This window comes from Petaurus breviceps, unplaced genomic scaffold, assembly GCF_028583685.1.
Source record: "Petaurus breviceps papuanus isolate PSGF00001 unplaced genomic scaffold, PetGlider_PUasm1.0 400, whole genome shotgun sequence".
Taxonomy (NCBI): Eukaryota; Metazoa; Chordata; class Mammalia; order Diprotodontia; family Petauridae; genus Petaurus; species Petaurus breviceps.
Window position 1 is genome coordinate 5,155,987 of NW_027186316.1, and position 17,385 is coordinate 5,173,371.

A 17,385-nucleotide genomic window follows, 5' to 3' on the forward strand; every position below is an offset into this window, starting at 1 on the left:
TGTGACCCCATTTGGGGTTTTCTTGGCAGAGATACTGGAGTAGTTTGTCATTTCCTTCTCCAATTCATTTTAGAGATGAGGAAAGGGAGGCAAACAAAGTTAAGTGACTTGCCCAGGGTCACACAGGTATTAAATGTCTGAGATTTGAACTCAGGAAACTGAGTCTTCCTGACTGCAGGCTGGGTGTTCTGTGGTGCCACCTAGCTGCCCCCCTATGCTTTTCTAGCATTTACCATACCTGTCTATTGTCATCTTTCACAATCTGCTGGGTGTGAGATAAAATTTAAATTGTTTGCATTTGCATTTGTTTTATTATTAGTGATTTGCAGCATGCTTTTTATATAATTGCTGATAGTTTACCTCACTAGGTATGGAGTATAAGGGTTACCAGGAGCCCTTTCCTACTGTGGTACTGGCTGGACTCAGTTTAGGTTCAGAGGCACAGACTGGGGAGTCTGGCTTCCTGACCAAGCCAAGTCTCTGTCTCTTCCTAACCCCACCAACCAGGTCAAAGCCCTAGGGCAGCCCTGCCTCAATGGGGAGAGGGACGCCCCTGGCTTCATCTGTTACACACTGACCAATGCCTATGAAGTTTTAAGTCACCTTGTCCTACCCCAGCCAAGGGTGTACTCCCTACTCCACCAAATCAGGCTAAAGCCAGGATTCCCTTTGCACTGATTAGAGCCTCCCTCACACAGTCAGGCTAGAATGGATAATGGATAAATCAAAGAAAATAGGCCCATCCCTGTGGTTGATTTTTGGAAGTATACAGACATGAGCTGACAAGGATAGACTGTGCTCTATATCATGGGAAGAAGGGTAGTGTCCACACTGATGAGATCACAGGTCCATTGAAATATTCTTATTAAAATGATTCATATTTATACTTTTGTTCATGTTGATCCATTCTTACATTCCTGGCATAAATCCCAAGTGGCCATAATGAATAATTTAACATAATGCTGTAGTCTCTAGGATACTATTTTATATCATATTTTTGCAGCAATATTAGTGATATTCATTTAATGTCTTCTTTTGCCATTCTTTACTTCTCTCTGACTGAGCAGCCATCCTTTCTCTATTTGTATGAATACTTTATGTAGCATACAAGTTATTTATTGTTTAAATGCTGGAGAGAATTTGCTTTTATGTCCATCTGGATTGGGGAATTTTTTTTCTTTCAGAGTTCATTCACAGCTTGCTTGATTGCTCTAAGCAGGTTGTTTAGGGTGGGTCTCTATTTCCTGTTTGTTAATCTGGCATTTTCTATTTTTATTAGTATTTGTCAATTTAATTTATGTTTTCTTGGTGGGGCTGTGTGTGATATAATTGGGGTCTAGAAGTTTCTGATATCTTTCTTTTTTTCCTCTCCATTCCTTGTTTTCTCCCTTCTCATTTTTCTGTTTGGGTAATTTGCTTTTCCTCTGTTTTTAATTTTAGCAAATTACTCTATGCAGGTCACAACAACATTCTCCTTGCTCTCCATACTTCCAAGAAATAAGACCAGCAGTCCTCTGTCCCTGTTGGTAGCTCCCATGTGCCAAAAATAACTTCATCATCATAATACTAGCTAGCATTCATATGGTGCTTGAAGCTTGGAAAAGCAATTCACCAACGTAGGTCTTATGTGATCTTTACAACAACAACCCTGGGAGCTAGATGCTATTAGAATCCCTATTTTACAAAAGAAGAAACTGAGGCTGAGAGAGGTTAAGTAACTTGCTTGGGGTCATATAGCAAGCTGTTGTTTAGTCTATTATTCCTGTTCCCATTTGGATTTTTCTTGGCTAAGATACTGGAGTGGTTTGCAAACTGAGGTAAACAGGGTGAAGTGACTTGCCCAGGGTCACATAGCTAGTAAGTGTCTGAGGTCATATTTGAACTCAAGTCCTCTGACTCCAGGCCCAGTACTCTCTCCACTGGGCCACCTAGTTATAAGTAGGTATGTATGAAGCATATATAGCAAAGCAAGTAGGTGTGTCCAAGGCATCATTCAAATCTAGGTTTTCCTGATTGCTAGTCAGGACCTAGCAACCAAATATTAGGCATGGTCCAATCTCCTTGATCTTTCTCCTACTTTGGCTCAAATATAGCCTCCTTGCTCCTTTCCACCAATCTTAGCCTTTACATTAGAGCTACAATTTTTTTCCCTAGACTCAATCAACTGACAGTCATCACCAAACTGCCTCACTTTTGCTACTCATCCACTCTTTCTTTGCTATACATTATTAGAAATTTATTTGTGAATGAGTGTAACTAAAGATACTATGAATCTCTTCTCTGTGCTCAGCTAAAAAGTGTACAAAAGAGCCCTTTGCCAAGTACTTACTCTATTTACATAAAACCAGATACAGGGAAGAATTCCTCACTATTAAAAATTCAACTCTAGGTGACTCATCTTAAAGTCATCCTTTGTGAAGAGACTTATATAACACATCCAACCAAGGAAACGGAGGAATGAAAATAAAAAGAGATTAAGAAATATCCCCATTAATGCCCTAGATTACCATAGATTCCTTTGGAATGCCCTGCTTAATGGCCAAGTGAGTAACCCTCAATTCAACAAATATTTATGAAGTATTAAGGTTGGGGCAGATAGGTGGCGATGCAATGGATAGAGCCCCAGGCCTGGACTCAAGAAGACCTAGGTTCAAACTTGGCCTCAGACACTTACTAGCTATGTGACCCTGGGCAAGTCACTTTACCCAGTTTGCCTCAGTTTCCTCATCTATAAAATGAGCTGGAGAAGGAAATGGCAAACCCCTCCAGCATCTCTGCCAAGAAAAACACAAATGGGGTCATGAAGAGTCAGAAACAACTTTAACGACTGAGCAACTACATCTTTAAGGCACATGATACTGGGGAGACAAAGACAAAAAGGAAACAATACTTGTTTGCCTTCAAAGAGCTTACATTCTAAGAGGAAAATACAATACCAATAGCATATATACAAAGGAATTTCAAGAAGAAGAGTGTTAATGATGTAGGAGACAGTATCTAAGATAAAAGTTGTCTATAAGATGGAGGTGAGGAGGGAGTAACAAAGAGGCAAGAGATAAAATGTTAATATACAGAGAACAGGTCATTTGAATTGGGATGGAGAGCATATAAAGGGAGTAGAATGAATTCATACCAAAAAGGTCAGTTGGAGCCAGACTGTGAGAGACTTTGAATGTCAAAGTGACGATTTCTTCTTTTATTCTAGAGCCAATAGGGAACCAGTGAGGATGTTTTAGTAGAGTGGTGTGGAATCAGGCTTCTAGGTTTGACTTATTTTGTGTGCTTCTAGAGAGCTGAAAAGTACTTCAAGGGACTCTGGGTAGGCTAGCTATTGTTCCACTGAGAGATTATAAGACATTCTCTTTCCCATTGGAAATCTTACTGTCTGGAGGCAGAACAATGGGGAAGCACCTGCCTGACTTGCAGTCATCAATTTATCTGCTAAAATGTTATTTGGTCCCAAAATGTTCCCATTACATAACTCAGCCATTCTGTCCTTATCAATGCAACTCTGTATACTTTTCTCTCTCTTGTTTACTACCTTTGTAGCCTTGTCCCAGGACTGCCTTAGCTATCAGGAAAGACAAAGGATTCCCTGCTGGCCCCTTTCCACCTCTTTATCAAAGACTGACAATCATATTTACATTACCTTTGCTCCCATAAAGGGCGTGAAAATCTCCTGCCCTGGGGCTCCACTCAGAACTTCTGGTTTTCTGACCTATAGGCTACCTAGATCAAAAGTCCTTTCCATGGCCATGACTCCCCAGTCTGTCATTCCCATTCATGGCTACTCTAATCCTTCAACATCCCCATGCAATTCTTTCCTAGCTTTCTACTGTGCCCTTTGGGACCCCTGTTACATTATTAACAAACTGTCCTTCATATTAAACCTACGCCCTGCCCCTGGAAATTATTCAAAAGAGTATAGATCCAGAGTTGGAAGGGACCCCACAAATAATAGCTCTAGAACTGGAGAGGCCGGCTCTCCAACAGCTTCATGATATCCTTTTCAGTTTTATCTGTATAGCTAATATTTCCTTCATCACTTTCTTAGGTCTAGATAAGCAACAAAATAATCAATTAAGCCTAGTTTTAGATAATGTTTTAAGATTTTAATGTTTAATTTATTATTTAATATTTTACATAATGATTTCTGGGGTATAAATGCTGGCACTAAAAATTTAACAATGGCCTCTTGTATAAGCTGTTTCCAGAACATGCCTAAATATCATACTGTGAATCAGTCACTTAGGGCCCCAAATGGGATCATGAACTCTGTCTGCCTCCTTCTCTAATGCCTAAGGCAAAATAGCAATAGGAGAGAGATTCAGCTACAGATTTCCAAGCCAGCTCTGAGCTTTTATCCATCTAACTATACAATTAGTTTCTTTGCTAATTCTCTCGGTTTTCTAAGTAAATCAGCACATCATAAGCAAGTCTCACCATACTTGAAAAGTGACCTTTGAGACCACAGAGTTCCTACAAAGATGCTGCTCTTGCGCAAAGATAGCTGATTCAATTCTATTCAACATACTGAGTATAAGACATAGTTCAAGGAGTTTACAGTCTAAATAGGGAGATAATACTTGCCTAAAGATTTCCAATGCTAACACCTGGCTTTTAATTGTTACTTGAGAGTCACTGAGGTGCAATACTGCTCTGAAAGTCAAGAGGCATGGAATCTAATCCCATGCTTGCCATTAATGAGTTATGTGAGCTGGAGTCTCAGTTTCCTCACCTGTAAAATGAAGAAGTAGAACTAGGTAACTTCTAAGTTACTTCTAACTTCTAACGTCCAATGTAGCTCGATAGTTGATTTAACATATAAAGAAATTGCCTCTTAACCTTAACTCAGCTTGGCCAGTACTTATTAAGTAACTACTCTCTATAAGATACCATCCCAGTCACTGGGAAAAGATGAGAATCAGTCCTTGCCTTCAAGGATCTTACATTCCATTGGGAGATATAGTCATACAGATTGAGCAAATATGATGTAATTTGAGGAGGACAAAGGCACTTACAGCTAGAAAGTCAGGCAAATTTGGTACAGTAGGAAAAATAGTGGCTCTGGAGTTAGCAGACCTGACCCTTACTAGCTCTGTGACCTTGGGCAAGTCACTACACTTCCCTAAACCTCAGTTTCCTCTTTTGGAAAATGAGGGGGTTGGACTGGATGCCTCTGAGGCCCTTCCAGATCTAGAGGCAGGATTCTTTAGAAGGGCCTTGCCCAAAGCACAGAGGGCTGGGTGGCTGGGTGAGGAGAGGTGGGAGAGGAGAGAGTGGGAGGAACTATTTCTGCTGAGGGTGTCACTGACTTTCCAGACTCCAAACTTCCCTTTAGTTCCTCCTACTCTCTCCTCTCCCACCTCCTAAGAGTAGCCAAGTGCTGCCAATTCTGCCTCTATGGTATCACTCTCAGTTGGTCGTCCTTACCACTCACAGCCACTACCCTAGCTAACCACCATGCTTATCATTTCTCCCCTGGAGAATAGCCTCCTAACTGGACACCTTGCCTCCAGTCTCTCCTACTCTCTCTGCCACATAGCTGCCAAAATAATCATTCTCATGCACAGCACTTTAATCTTCTGCTCAAAAGTCTTCAATGGCTCCCCATTGCCTCAGCGTGGCCTTTTCCTTCTTTCTTTCTTTCTTTCTTTCTTTCTTTCTTTCTTTCTTTCTTTCTTCCTTCCTTCCTTTCTTTCTTTCTTTCTTTCTTTCTTTCTTTCTTTCTTTCTTTCTTCCTTCCTTCTTTCTTTGGTGAAAATCAGGGTTAAGTGACTTATCCAGGGTCACACAACTAGGCAGTGTCTAAGGCTAGATTTGGACTCAGAGGCTCCTGATTCCAGGACCAGGGCTCTATTCACTGTCTCACCTAGTTGCCCCAGCATGGCCTTTTCAAGTCTGGCTCCATCTCATTTCATCAGTCTTCCTTCATGGATTGTCTTCCAATCTATAATGCCCTCTCTTCTCTGTGCCATAGTGCCCACTATGCCACAGACCCAACATATGCTCCCTACTAATCCCTACGTTTGGAAACCCTTTTTTCCCCTTTAAAGCACCACTCAGGGGCTACCTCCTCCAGGTGATTTTTCCTGATTCCCTTCCCATCAACCCCCTGTCCCCAACCAAAAGTGAGGTCTCCCTCCCTGATTTCAGGCCACTCATCTGCTTCCTGTCCTCTTATTCATATCTGCCTTGTGTTATAGATATTTTTCAACATGCCTCATCTTACCCTACCAGACTGTAAGTCAATCTACCACACTGGAGAAGAAGGAGACTAGCCAAGAATTTAGACCACTTGCATTTGTTGGTTTCATAGATGACTCTGGCCAAAAAAGGCACAGGTCTTTGATTTGGAGGTCTCTGAATTCAAAAGGCAGCAGGAATCTGCTGCCTGGAGAACACCCCAAAATCCTCTACCATTGTATGGCCTGCCAAAGCTCTGTTGGCAGAACCCTTGAGAACACCAGGTCACACACACACACAAACAAGCACTGGGGTAGGGCTTTGTGGAGGTGATAGTGGGCAAGGAGAAAAGTCTGATCCCAGGTCCCACATCTTGTACCCATGTCAACACATGGCACCCCTGCTTGGGCAGAAGGGCCTAAAGATGAGCATCTTCCTCCAGGTAAGAGTCAGTCAGGCTTTCTCCTGCAATTTCCAGATAATCTCTATGACCTCACAATGGGTGCAGAGGTTCGGGTCGACCTGGTACAAAAACAAACCAAACAGTGAATCCTTCTGTTCTATCTATCACTTGTACCTACTAAGAGTAGCAGGAGCCCGTTGGTGTACCATATCCAACTAGCAGAGAAACAAGATGGCAGACATCACTCCCGCTCCAACAGAGCAAATTTCAATGCTTTCCTCTTTCTTTCCCATGCCACAATAATTTATGGATATTCTCCCCTCCTTAACCTTCCTTTGTAACAAGGAAAAACCAGTTAAGCAAAACAAGTCAACAGAGTAACCACACAGGTCAACAATGCAATGCTCCACACCAACCTCTGATAAGAGAAAGGAAGTACATGCTTCTTCAGCCCATTTCTAAAACCAAGATTGGCCATTCCAGTTAGTCAGGGTCCATCTTCCTTTAGCAATGACCACATTCACATTATTGTATGTTCTATGTTAATTGTGCCAATTTCTGTTTACTCTGCATAATTTCTAGAACTCTTCTCATGCTTTAAAATTTCTTTATCTTTGTTGTTTCTTGAGAGTTAGCTTTGGTGGGATGGATAGAGAGCTGATCTCAGAGTAGGGAATAGCTGGGTTCAAGTTCTGTGTCTGATATATATATATATATATATATATACTGTGTGACCCTAGGTAAGTCACTTAACTTCTCAATGCTCTAGGCTAGGGGTCAGCAAGGTACATACTGACCAAAGGTCCAATCCAGCCTGTCCATGAATGGTTTCTACATTTTTAAATAAAATAAATGCAAATTTTTATTTTTTAAATGCAATGAATGTAAAATTTTATTTTTAAATGCAATAAATGTAAAACCCATTCTTAGCTCATGTGCAAAAACTGATGGCAGGCCATAGTTCACTAACCCTCGATCAAGTCAACGAAGTATAAGTTATGGGGAAGGAACCAACCTTCATTGGTAGACTCCCTTATCTGGGAGTTACATATACAAATGAAATCATAGGTTCAGCTCCTACCCCACATCAGCCAGGCAATAAACATTCATCTAGCACCTACTATGTTTCAGACCCTGTGCTAACTGCTGGGAATACAAAGGGGAAAAAAAAACAATTCCTGCCCTCAAGGAGCTCTAGGAAACCACATACAAACAATTACATACAAACAGGCAGCTAGGTGGTGCTGTAGTGGATAGAGTGTGGGGCCTGGAGTCAGGATGACCCATCTTCTAGAGTTCAAATCTGGAGTCAGACACTTACTAGCTGTGTGACCCTGGGCAAGTCACTTAACCCTGTTTGCCTCAGTTTCCTCATTTATAAAATGACCAGGAGAAGGAAATGGCAAATCATTCCTGTATCTTTGCAAAGAAAATGTGAAATGGGGTCATGAAGAGTCAGACATGACTGAAAAACAACTCAACCACAACATACAAACAAGATACACACAGAATACATCGGGGATAGTCTCACAGGGAAGACACTAATGTGAAGGGGGATTGGGCAAGGCTTCTGGAAGAAGGTGGGAATTTTGGCTGGGACTTGAAGCAATCCAGGAAAACCAGGAGGTAGAGATAAGGAGGGAGACCATTCCAGGCAAAGGGCAGCCAGAGAAAATGCCTGGAGTGGGGAGATGGGAGTGTCTTGTACAGCAGAGGCCAGTGTCACTGGATCCCAGAGTACATAAGACTGAGATCTAAGAAATCTGGCAAGGTAGGGACAGGGGAAAAATGATTATGAAGGACTTCAGATGCCAAATAGAGGATTTTATATTGATCCTGGAGGTGATAGGAAGCCACTGGAGTTTATTTGGGGGAAGAGGACAGTGACATGCTCAGATCTATACTTTGAGGGAGACTAGCAAAAACTGGTCAAACAGCATTCTCTGATACTCAGTCCTAGGCCCCAGTTTGTTCATTAGATCTCTAAACCTGATGTGGGTGTTCGTCCACTTGGTTTGTAGTGTTAAGCTTTCGGAACAGGTACCACCCATGTCACTCTTATCTCAAAGCTAAAAGCCTGGGAGTCACTGATCTAGAGTAAGAGAAGAATAAAATCTTGAAACCCCCAAGGCTTCCTAGGGCCTTTCCAGGGCCTTTAGTCAGCAGATCCTCTGGGTCTCGGAGCTTGGCACAATAGATACCTCAGGTCAGAACCTTGTCAGTTGGATGCAATCAAGAACCCCAGACCCCAGTCAGAGTTACTGGGGGAACTCTCTCTTGCCAGCTAGGCTGGATTGGGGGAGCCCTGCAAGGCCCCCACTTCTCCTGGCTCCCACCAAAAGAGGAATAGACAAACACAGCTTAGCATGGAGAATGCTGCCTACAAAGCCCAACAGATCTATTTCCTGCAGAGTCTGGGCCCAGTGCCAAGAGGATAGGCCAGGTCCTGCTTAGTTCAGATGAGATCTTGGTGGGCCAACACCAGAGGCCAGCTGAACTACAGGACAGGGACCTACAGTGGTATTTAATGAACCAATGGGGCACACCAGCATTAAAGGTACCAATCTAAATGTCTCAAGATCTTTTCTTTTTGGAGATAGTAAGCTTTATTTGCATAGTTCATTTGGCAAGGAAAAGTAGTAAGGCTGAAAAATACTGATTTCTTGGAAAGAGAGTAGCTACAAAATAGATTTATAAAAAATCTCCATATTTTAATAAATATCAAGTCAGTAAGAGGGACCTTATAAAACATTACATTTTGTGTTGATAAAGCTTAGAGTACACTAGTCACTGCTTAATCTACTAAAAATTCATTTCTTTTAATTATTCTCCCATGATCACAATTTTAACAGCATGATTGTTTTTTTCATAAAAGGTCAAAAAGGGAAAACTATCAAGTATGAAAAAGAATTGCTCCCCCACGAAATGGACAATTAGAAGGGAGAACAAAAGACAGAAACAGTGGTATCTCACAGCCTCACAAAAGCTTTGGGGCAGAGAGGTCTTTGAATGGCTGCCATGGAGGGTGGGCCCAGAGCCACCTGTCTATGTATTGAAAGTTCCTGAACCATTATTCTGGTTGGACTCAGGCGCCCTGCATGAATCCTCCAATCCCGACTGGCAATCGGACAAAATATTACCATTTAGAGTTTAAAAGTGGAGGGAAAGGGGGAGTCCCTGGGGAATGGAATTTCTTTCCATCCATTTCAAACCATCTCTAAGAGTACAGTGGCAGAAAATGAGAGGCTTTTAAAATTGATGCCTCCCACCAAGGGCTTTGGGGTGGGGTCATTACATGCCTCTTAGGGACCCTCCCCCACTCCCTCAAGCATTTGCCAAGGGGGAAAGATGGATGACTAGACTGCCTTTGGGAGCTGATGGAAGAAAGAGGGGTGAATGTAAAGCAAAGCCAAGAGTATAGACCTCCAGTGAGGCTATCCACCCAAATACGGGAACATGGGGGAATGGAAGAGTTAGACCTCTGGCCAAATGACTTTGAAAGGTTTGACAAAAAGGGAAGGGACAGAGAGAAAACAAAAACCACCAAGAAAATGGTAAAGTCCTGATGACTCTGGATGGCTAGAGAAACAGTGGCTGGGTTAAAAAGTGAATCCTTCCCTTTTTTCCCCTTAATCTCCATTCCTGATTTTTACCTTCCCTGTTCTATCTCCCCATGTCTTAGGGTTACCAGTTACCCCTTTGGGCACAACCCACAGGAAGCTTAAGAAGAAAGGTCACAAGTGGGCCTCAAGGCCACATATGGCTTTCTGGGGCCTTGGGCTTGACCTTTTGACTGAGTCCAAGCTTTACAGAACAAATCCTTTTATTAAGGGGATCTGTTCTGTGAGGTTTGGATTCAGTCAGAGGGCTGCCCTTGAGGACCTAGAGAGGATTTGTTCTGTGAAGTTGGGATTCAGTCAAAGGGCTGCCCTTGAGGACCTAGAGGGTCACATGTGGCCTGAAGGCCCTGTCTCGGCATTTCTCCCATGGTGTACAGCTAGTGGGCATCCAGGTAAGCCTCTGGAGGCATGATCAGCCGTGCTGGGGTCACTGGGAGAAGGCAGCTTTGTGCTGTTTGAAAAGAACCCTTTGGGGTTTCTTGCCTCTTCCTGTCTTCCCCAATCTGCTCCACTTTGCCTTGGCTTCAGATCCACTACTCAGGGATGGGGCATGGACCTAGGCTTCAGAGATGCTCTGGCGCCTTTCACACATTCAGGGCCCACAAGGGTCTTGGGGAGCACAGCCAGAGCCGTCAAGCTGCTGCTTCCTCCAGTTGTCCCAAGGCCTCCCTGGAGAAAATGAGCCCCAGCTCTTGAAAGCTGAATTTGCTATGTAGATTCTCATCCACCTCCTCACCTCCTTCATCATGGTCTTAAATGTTCAGTGTTGACTAAACAATAACATGGAGTGGAGATGCTGAATTCACAGTAACTCACTTTTACAGAGCATTTTCCATACACCAAGCTTGGGTGGCAAGGAATGCAGGAATTATTATCTCCATTAAAAAGATGGGGAGGGGGCGGCTAGGTGGCACTGGCCCTGGAGTCAGGAGAACCTGAGTTCAAATCCGACCTCAGACACTTCACACACACACACACACACACACACACACACACACACAACTAGCTGTGTGACCTTGGACAAGTCGTAACTCCAATTGCCCTACCTTCCCCTCTCCAAAAAAAAAAGCAAAAAAAAGGATGGGGAAACTGAGGTTCTGGGAAGTGCTAAGACTTGACCCTCAAAGCCAGTGGGATTTGAACTCAGGATTCCTGACCTGAGGCCTCTCTCCTGCATCTCTCCATTGCCTCTCCTCTGTGACTTAGTTTCCTCCTCCAGGCCCCCTAAATGGAAGGCTCTGTCCTCAGCTCTCATGCCCTCCATGCTCACTGATGTTTCTGCAGACACTTCCCAGACCTCTGTCCCGGGCTCTCCCCCATTTCCTGTCCTGTATCTCCCACTATTTCAGGTTGGCCCCCTCAGCCCTGTTTTACTCTTTGCCCATCCATCTTCTCACCAGCCACCTGCCTTCCTGGCCATCCACACCTGGATGTTCCCCTGGTCCCTGAAGCTGTCAGAGCACCAAACCTCTCTCCCTCCCCACTGAACCTGCCCCTCCCTGGGATGGATCTGCTCTAATCAACCTTGGTGATGAGGCCAACTTCTGTTTGGAGCTGGGCTAAGGGCACTTTGGCCCCAGGGACTCCTTCTCTACTTGGCTTTTTAATTGGGGAGTTGGGGTTTGACCTAGCACAATGGGCTCTCTCTACACCCTCACTGCCAACCCTGGCAAAGAGTGAAGGGAAACCAGGAGACTGGCCACTCAGAGACCAGGCAGCCTCCCATGTCAGTGTGAGCTTTGGCTGGTTGGAAGAAAGGATGGAGCCAATTGTAGGAAGTGCCCAGTCATTAGTTCTGAGCTGGGGCATGTTGGGGCTCTGGCCAATCCCTATTGGGTGGTTGATTCTAAAATGTGCTTGGGATCCAGAGTTGCCCTGGGCTCCTTGGCCCCAGTCCATTGGCAATCCCAGCTAGACACTGCTTTTCCTCTTGCCTTTTTCACTGTCAACCTAGCTAGTTCAATTCCCTTTTCCCCCCTTGGGATTATAGGTTTAGAGCCAGAAGGAACTTTCAAGATCATATAACACAACTTGCTTATTTTACAGATAAGGAAACTGAGGGATGGGTCACTGGATCATAGATTTTGAGCTTACAGGGACCTTTGAGATTGTGTAACCCAATTACCTCATTTTACAGATGAGGAAACTGAGGCACAGAGAGATCTTAGAACAATCATAGATCTAGAACTGAAAGGAACCTCAGAGACCATCTGGCTCAATCTGTCCAACAAAAAGATTTTACAAAAAAGGAAACTAATCCCCTTAATAAAAGAATTTGTTCAGGGGCGGCTAGGTGGCACAGTGAATAAAGCGCTGGCCCCGGAGTCAGGAGGACCCGAGTTTGCTTCCAGCCTCAGACACTTAGTGCACAAGAAAAAAAAAAAACCACTAGCTGTGTAACCTTGGGCAAGTTACTTAACCCCAACTGCCCTTCAAAAAGGCAAAAAAAAAAGAATTTGTTCAGTAAAACTTGACCTCTGAGGCCCAAGGTTCCCCACCCCTGCTCCAAACAATCACTCTCCACATTTCCCAAAGTCGGTTGCTCCATCCCATCACACCTACTTTCCCAGGCCCTAGGACTGTAAACCTCAGGACCCCTCCCACCTTTGCCTCATCCAAGTCTGGTAGATTCTTCCTCCACACCCTATCTCACATCAGTCCCCCTCTCTCCACCCTTATGGCCATCATCACCGTTTGCCTAGACTACAGCAACAATTCCCTAATTGTTTTTACCTCTGTGGTCTCTTCCCTATTATATGACTAAATTGGACAGTAATGCAGAGGACAAAGAGTGATGGCACTAGGGTGTCATAAGATCTAGCACTTGTTAGCTGTGTGCTAATGCAAGTCTTCTCTCCCTAGGCCTCAGTTTCCCTTTCTGTAAAATGAGAGGGTGGGATTAATTGCCCTCTAAGGTGCCTTCCAGCTTTAGGACCCTCTGTGTGACTTTAGACAAGTCATTTCCTTCCTTGGGCCTCAGTTTCCTCATCTGTAAAATGAGCCGGAGAAGGAAATGGCAAACCAACTCCAGTATCTTTGCCAAGAAAATCCCAAATGGGGTAATGGAGAGTCAGACGTGACTGAAATGACTGGACAACAACAACTACAATAGATTAACCTGAGTGACCTTGGGTAAATCACTTCCCCATCCTGGGCCTCCAGGAGTTGTACTAGATGACCTCTGAGGTCCCTTCTAGTCCTAGGTCTATGCCCCTTTGGCCATATCAGGCCACTACGCTGCTCTCAAGACAACTCCATTATTTTCTTGACTTGGCTCACACTGTTCCCTCGGCTTGGACAACACCAACCACATCTCTGGCCACTGAAATTCCATCTAAACTTCAAGGTGCAGTTCTAATGCCCTGACTTCTATGAAGCCCTTCCTAAGCCCCCCATCACATCCGGGGCCATCACCAGTCGTCTTGACCTATGCCTTGCCACTGGACCCAGATGACCCAGGGGGAGATAGTGAGGTTGGTGACTTTGCACAGCCCTGCCTCACTTAAATCCAATTCACTTGGAATCAAGACATCCCCCTCCTGACGTCACTGGTCCCCTTGGAGAATGAAGGACAAACAGCAACAAATCCTGAGCCCCCTGGGTGCTGCCTGTCCATCATCTCTTGCACCCTGCTAACAACTTGTGTCCCTCTGATGGCACATGTGATTCCATATGATGGCTCCTTGTGCACCTGTGTGTTCTTTTCTTGTCTCCTCTTCTCCCTTATGGATACACTCCCTGAAAACAGGGACTGTGTCTCATTTCACTGTTTCCTCTCCCAATTGTACTTGGTTTGGGGGTTTTGTACAGAGCAGATACTCAGTCAATATTTGCTGACTTCGATTCAATGAAAATCAATTCAGCAAACATTTATTCAGCTGTTATTCATCTTCTTCCCAGTTGGAATACTCATCTCACCCAACTTCCACCCACTCCCTTCTGGCTCCATTTTCCCAATGAGGAGACTGTTACCCCAGAGCGGGGACATACACAAAAACAGATACTCCTAGCTGTCAGGCTGAAAGGGCTCTTAGAAGGCACCCAACCCAACCCTCTGGTTCTGAGGCTCCTAGAATAGAAGGAGTCTATCCCAGGCTGCTCCTATGAAGCGAAAGTTAGAACTAGAACCTCAGAAGCCATTTCATCCAACCCCTTTATGTAAGAAACGAGAATTGGGGAGGCTAGTTGGCACTGCAGTGAATAGATGACCAGCCCTGGAGTCAGGAGGACCTGAGTTCAAATCTGGCCTCAGACACTTGACACTTACTAGCTGTGTGACCTCTGGCAAGTCACTTAACCCCAAATTCCTTGCCTTCTCCCCTCCAAAAAATTTTTTAAAAAAAGAAAGGAGGAAACTGAGGTCCAGAGTGTGAGGTAATTTGTCCAAAATCACCCATAGAATCCTAAAATCCTGGAAGAATCTCAGAGCCAACTAGTCCAACCCTCTCATTTTAAGGAGGAGGAAATTGAGGCCCCAGGGAAGTGACTTGTTCAAGGTCACACAGCTAGTGTCTAAGGCAGGATTTGAACTCAGGGATTCCAGGGTCCAAGTGTAGCTCTTTGCCCACTATACTTTAGATCAAATAGTGACGCTAATAGAGTGAGGACTAGAATTTAGGCTAAGAGCTATATTGGTGTTTTTTTTTTTTAATGATGTGTATGTGTCTATAGGGGGAGGAGGGGTGATGTGGAATAGAGATGAGGTAAAAACAGACCAAATGTATATATCCCTAAACCTGTGTCATCCCATAAATTGACTGTATCATATTGATGGAGTTTAGGCTCTGGGAATCCCCTGGAATCTTCCCACTTGATGAGACATTTGCCTGAGGCCATAAGCCTTTCAAGGTCCTAGAACGAAATTTCTATTACTCTTAACCTAGCCTAGGCCTCCACTGTCTGTTATCTCCGGGTAGCCTTCAGTTACTTCCTAGCCTTAATCCCATTCTCTTGGCTCCTGGAGTCTGACCTGTAGTCACCCTAGTCCCATCAAGATCCTCCTTAGACTCCTCCTCAAAACCCTCCCTAGACCCCTTCTCTCAGACTATTAGACCACTCCTAGATCCAGCCCACAATCTTTCTGTATATAAGACCCATCCCCTTTCTGTGAAGGGGCTCAGATTCTATCTAGTCTGCCAAAGGCTGAGGTTATATCTGGCCCTCTTGAATCAGCAATACAAATGCTCAGCCTCCTTAAGTCTATCCAAAATGGTGAATCTTTAATAAACTTTGCCTTTCTTTGGCTGAGAGAAGGCTTGAGTTGAATTCATTTGGGCAGGAGCCAGTATGTCAGTATTTTCGGGTCCCTCAAAGCCTGAACCTCAACAGTCATAGCAATAACTTTTAAAGTTTTTTATACATTGGTCTAGTTGGTCAGAGTTCCCCTCTAATACTTTTTGGGGGAGGAAACTTTATTTATTGTGAACTAAGAAACAAAATGAGTATTTCCACAACAGTAGTAGAATAGAAAAAAAAAAGATGAAATTACACATGAAACTACAAATCTGTATGTACAACTTGCTATTCCTTCTAAATCCTGTTAGTGTGTGATCATAAGAATATGATTCTAAGGGAGTGTCTAGTGGTCTAGAAAAAAGGCAGTGGAGGGTGGGGCATCAACAAGGGTGAGCCCAGTATACCAGCAGGTTCCTTTGGGTTCTCTGAAAATGACTCAGAGCCTGCACAGGCATTGTTCTCACATTCAAGCTATCCCCTCCTTAGAGACCTCCAACTCAAGGTTGGATGACCACCAGTTGGATATGTATAACTGGGACAATTAAATTTTCTGTACCACATAGTTTTATTTCTGAAAAATCAGGTTTTGATAAAGCCCATTCAGATTCAAATGGAGCTACTTAACTACACCTTAAACTGAAATCACTCCGTTTCTCACAGATTTGGCCAATAATGGGCCCTAGCCCAAGCCTCACTTGTTCATTGTTTGGGTTTTGCGGGCTCAGAGTGAACCTAAATAGCAATTGTTTCTGTTCCAGCCAGAAACCCTTAGGGTCTCTCCTCCCAGATTGATTTTTTTTTGAATAGGTAAACTAGGCCATCTTTTGCCTCAGTTCTTACCTAGCCTTAAATCACTGAACGGGTGTTGCCTCAGATAAACCTGGGAAGGATCTTAGCTCAAAAAGGCCAAGGTCTCCCACTGCATTTGCGGCCATCTGCAGTCATCCTGACCTATGTCTTGCCACTGAACCTTGAAGACTCTGGAGGAGAGGCTGATAACTCTGCAGAGCCCTGCTATCAATTAAATACAATTCACTTGCAAGTCAAGACATCACCCTGCTGATGCCATTGGCTACTCTTCAAGGACTAAGAAGGAACAACAACTAACAACAGCAAGGAGATTCTTTTTCAGGAGAGAATGGATTAGATGTTTCTGAGACTCCTTCCAATCCTGAAATTCTTTTTTTCTGTGATTCTGGTATTTCTAAGATTGCTATGGCTTCTGACATGGTGCCACCTTTCTCTCTTCTTGTTAAAGGGCATGTCTTAAAAAACAGTACAAAGCAATTCTTCTCAGAACTAAGAACTGTATCCTTAGTGAACTAATTAAGTTCACAATCAAAGGCCCTTCAGGAAAAAGAATCAATCCTTCCCAGGGCAACATCTGAGGGCCTCCTGAAAAGTCTTGCCAGGATATCCACCTTCCCCAGGGAACCTGGCTTTTTCAGAAGGAAGAAGCTGACAGTTGGACACAAAGCAAGGATGTAGACACATTCCTGGCTTCTTCACTCCTCCTCTATTGGCCTTTGGCTGACCTGAATCTCAGAGATCCTAAGAAATGTCCCAAGTCAAGGCTGTGATAAGGCTTTCAAAGCAAGAGCCTATAACCTTACCTGAAGATGACCACAACACCTGGACAGGGAGGGCAGGCCAGGAGGAAGATCTGGAATGAAAAACAAATGATCTTGGGTTAAAACAGACACTGGAAAATCAAGGTGATTAAAATCAGAATGGAAACATCTTTGCAGGAAGTGTCTCTGTTAAAAATCTCATATCCGAGATATGACAAGAGTCATTCATTCCTCAGTGAATAGGATAGAGGATAGGAATAGGTAGTTCTCAAAGGGAAGAAATCCAATTGATCAAGTCATTTAAAAAATACTCTAAATGATAAGAGAAATGCAAATTAAAACAATCATACCTATCAGATTAGTAAAGATA

At 43.8% G+C, this 17,385-nt stretch overlaps 1 protein-coding gene across 1 annotated transcript in view; it reads right to left on the reverse strand.

The window, feature by feature from the left end:
* Positions 1–17,105, reverse strand: part of TMEM164 (transmembrane protein 164) — a 47,324-nt gene extending 30,219 nt beyond the window's left edge. Inside the window, exon 1 of the mRNA XM_069100425.1 lies at positions 17,058–17,105. The gene's annotated coding sequence lies outside the window, so the exon portion shown is untranslated. The remainder of the gene's footprint in view (positions 1–17,057) is intronic.
* Positions 17,106–17,385: the final 280 nt, after the last annotated feature.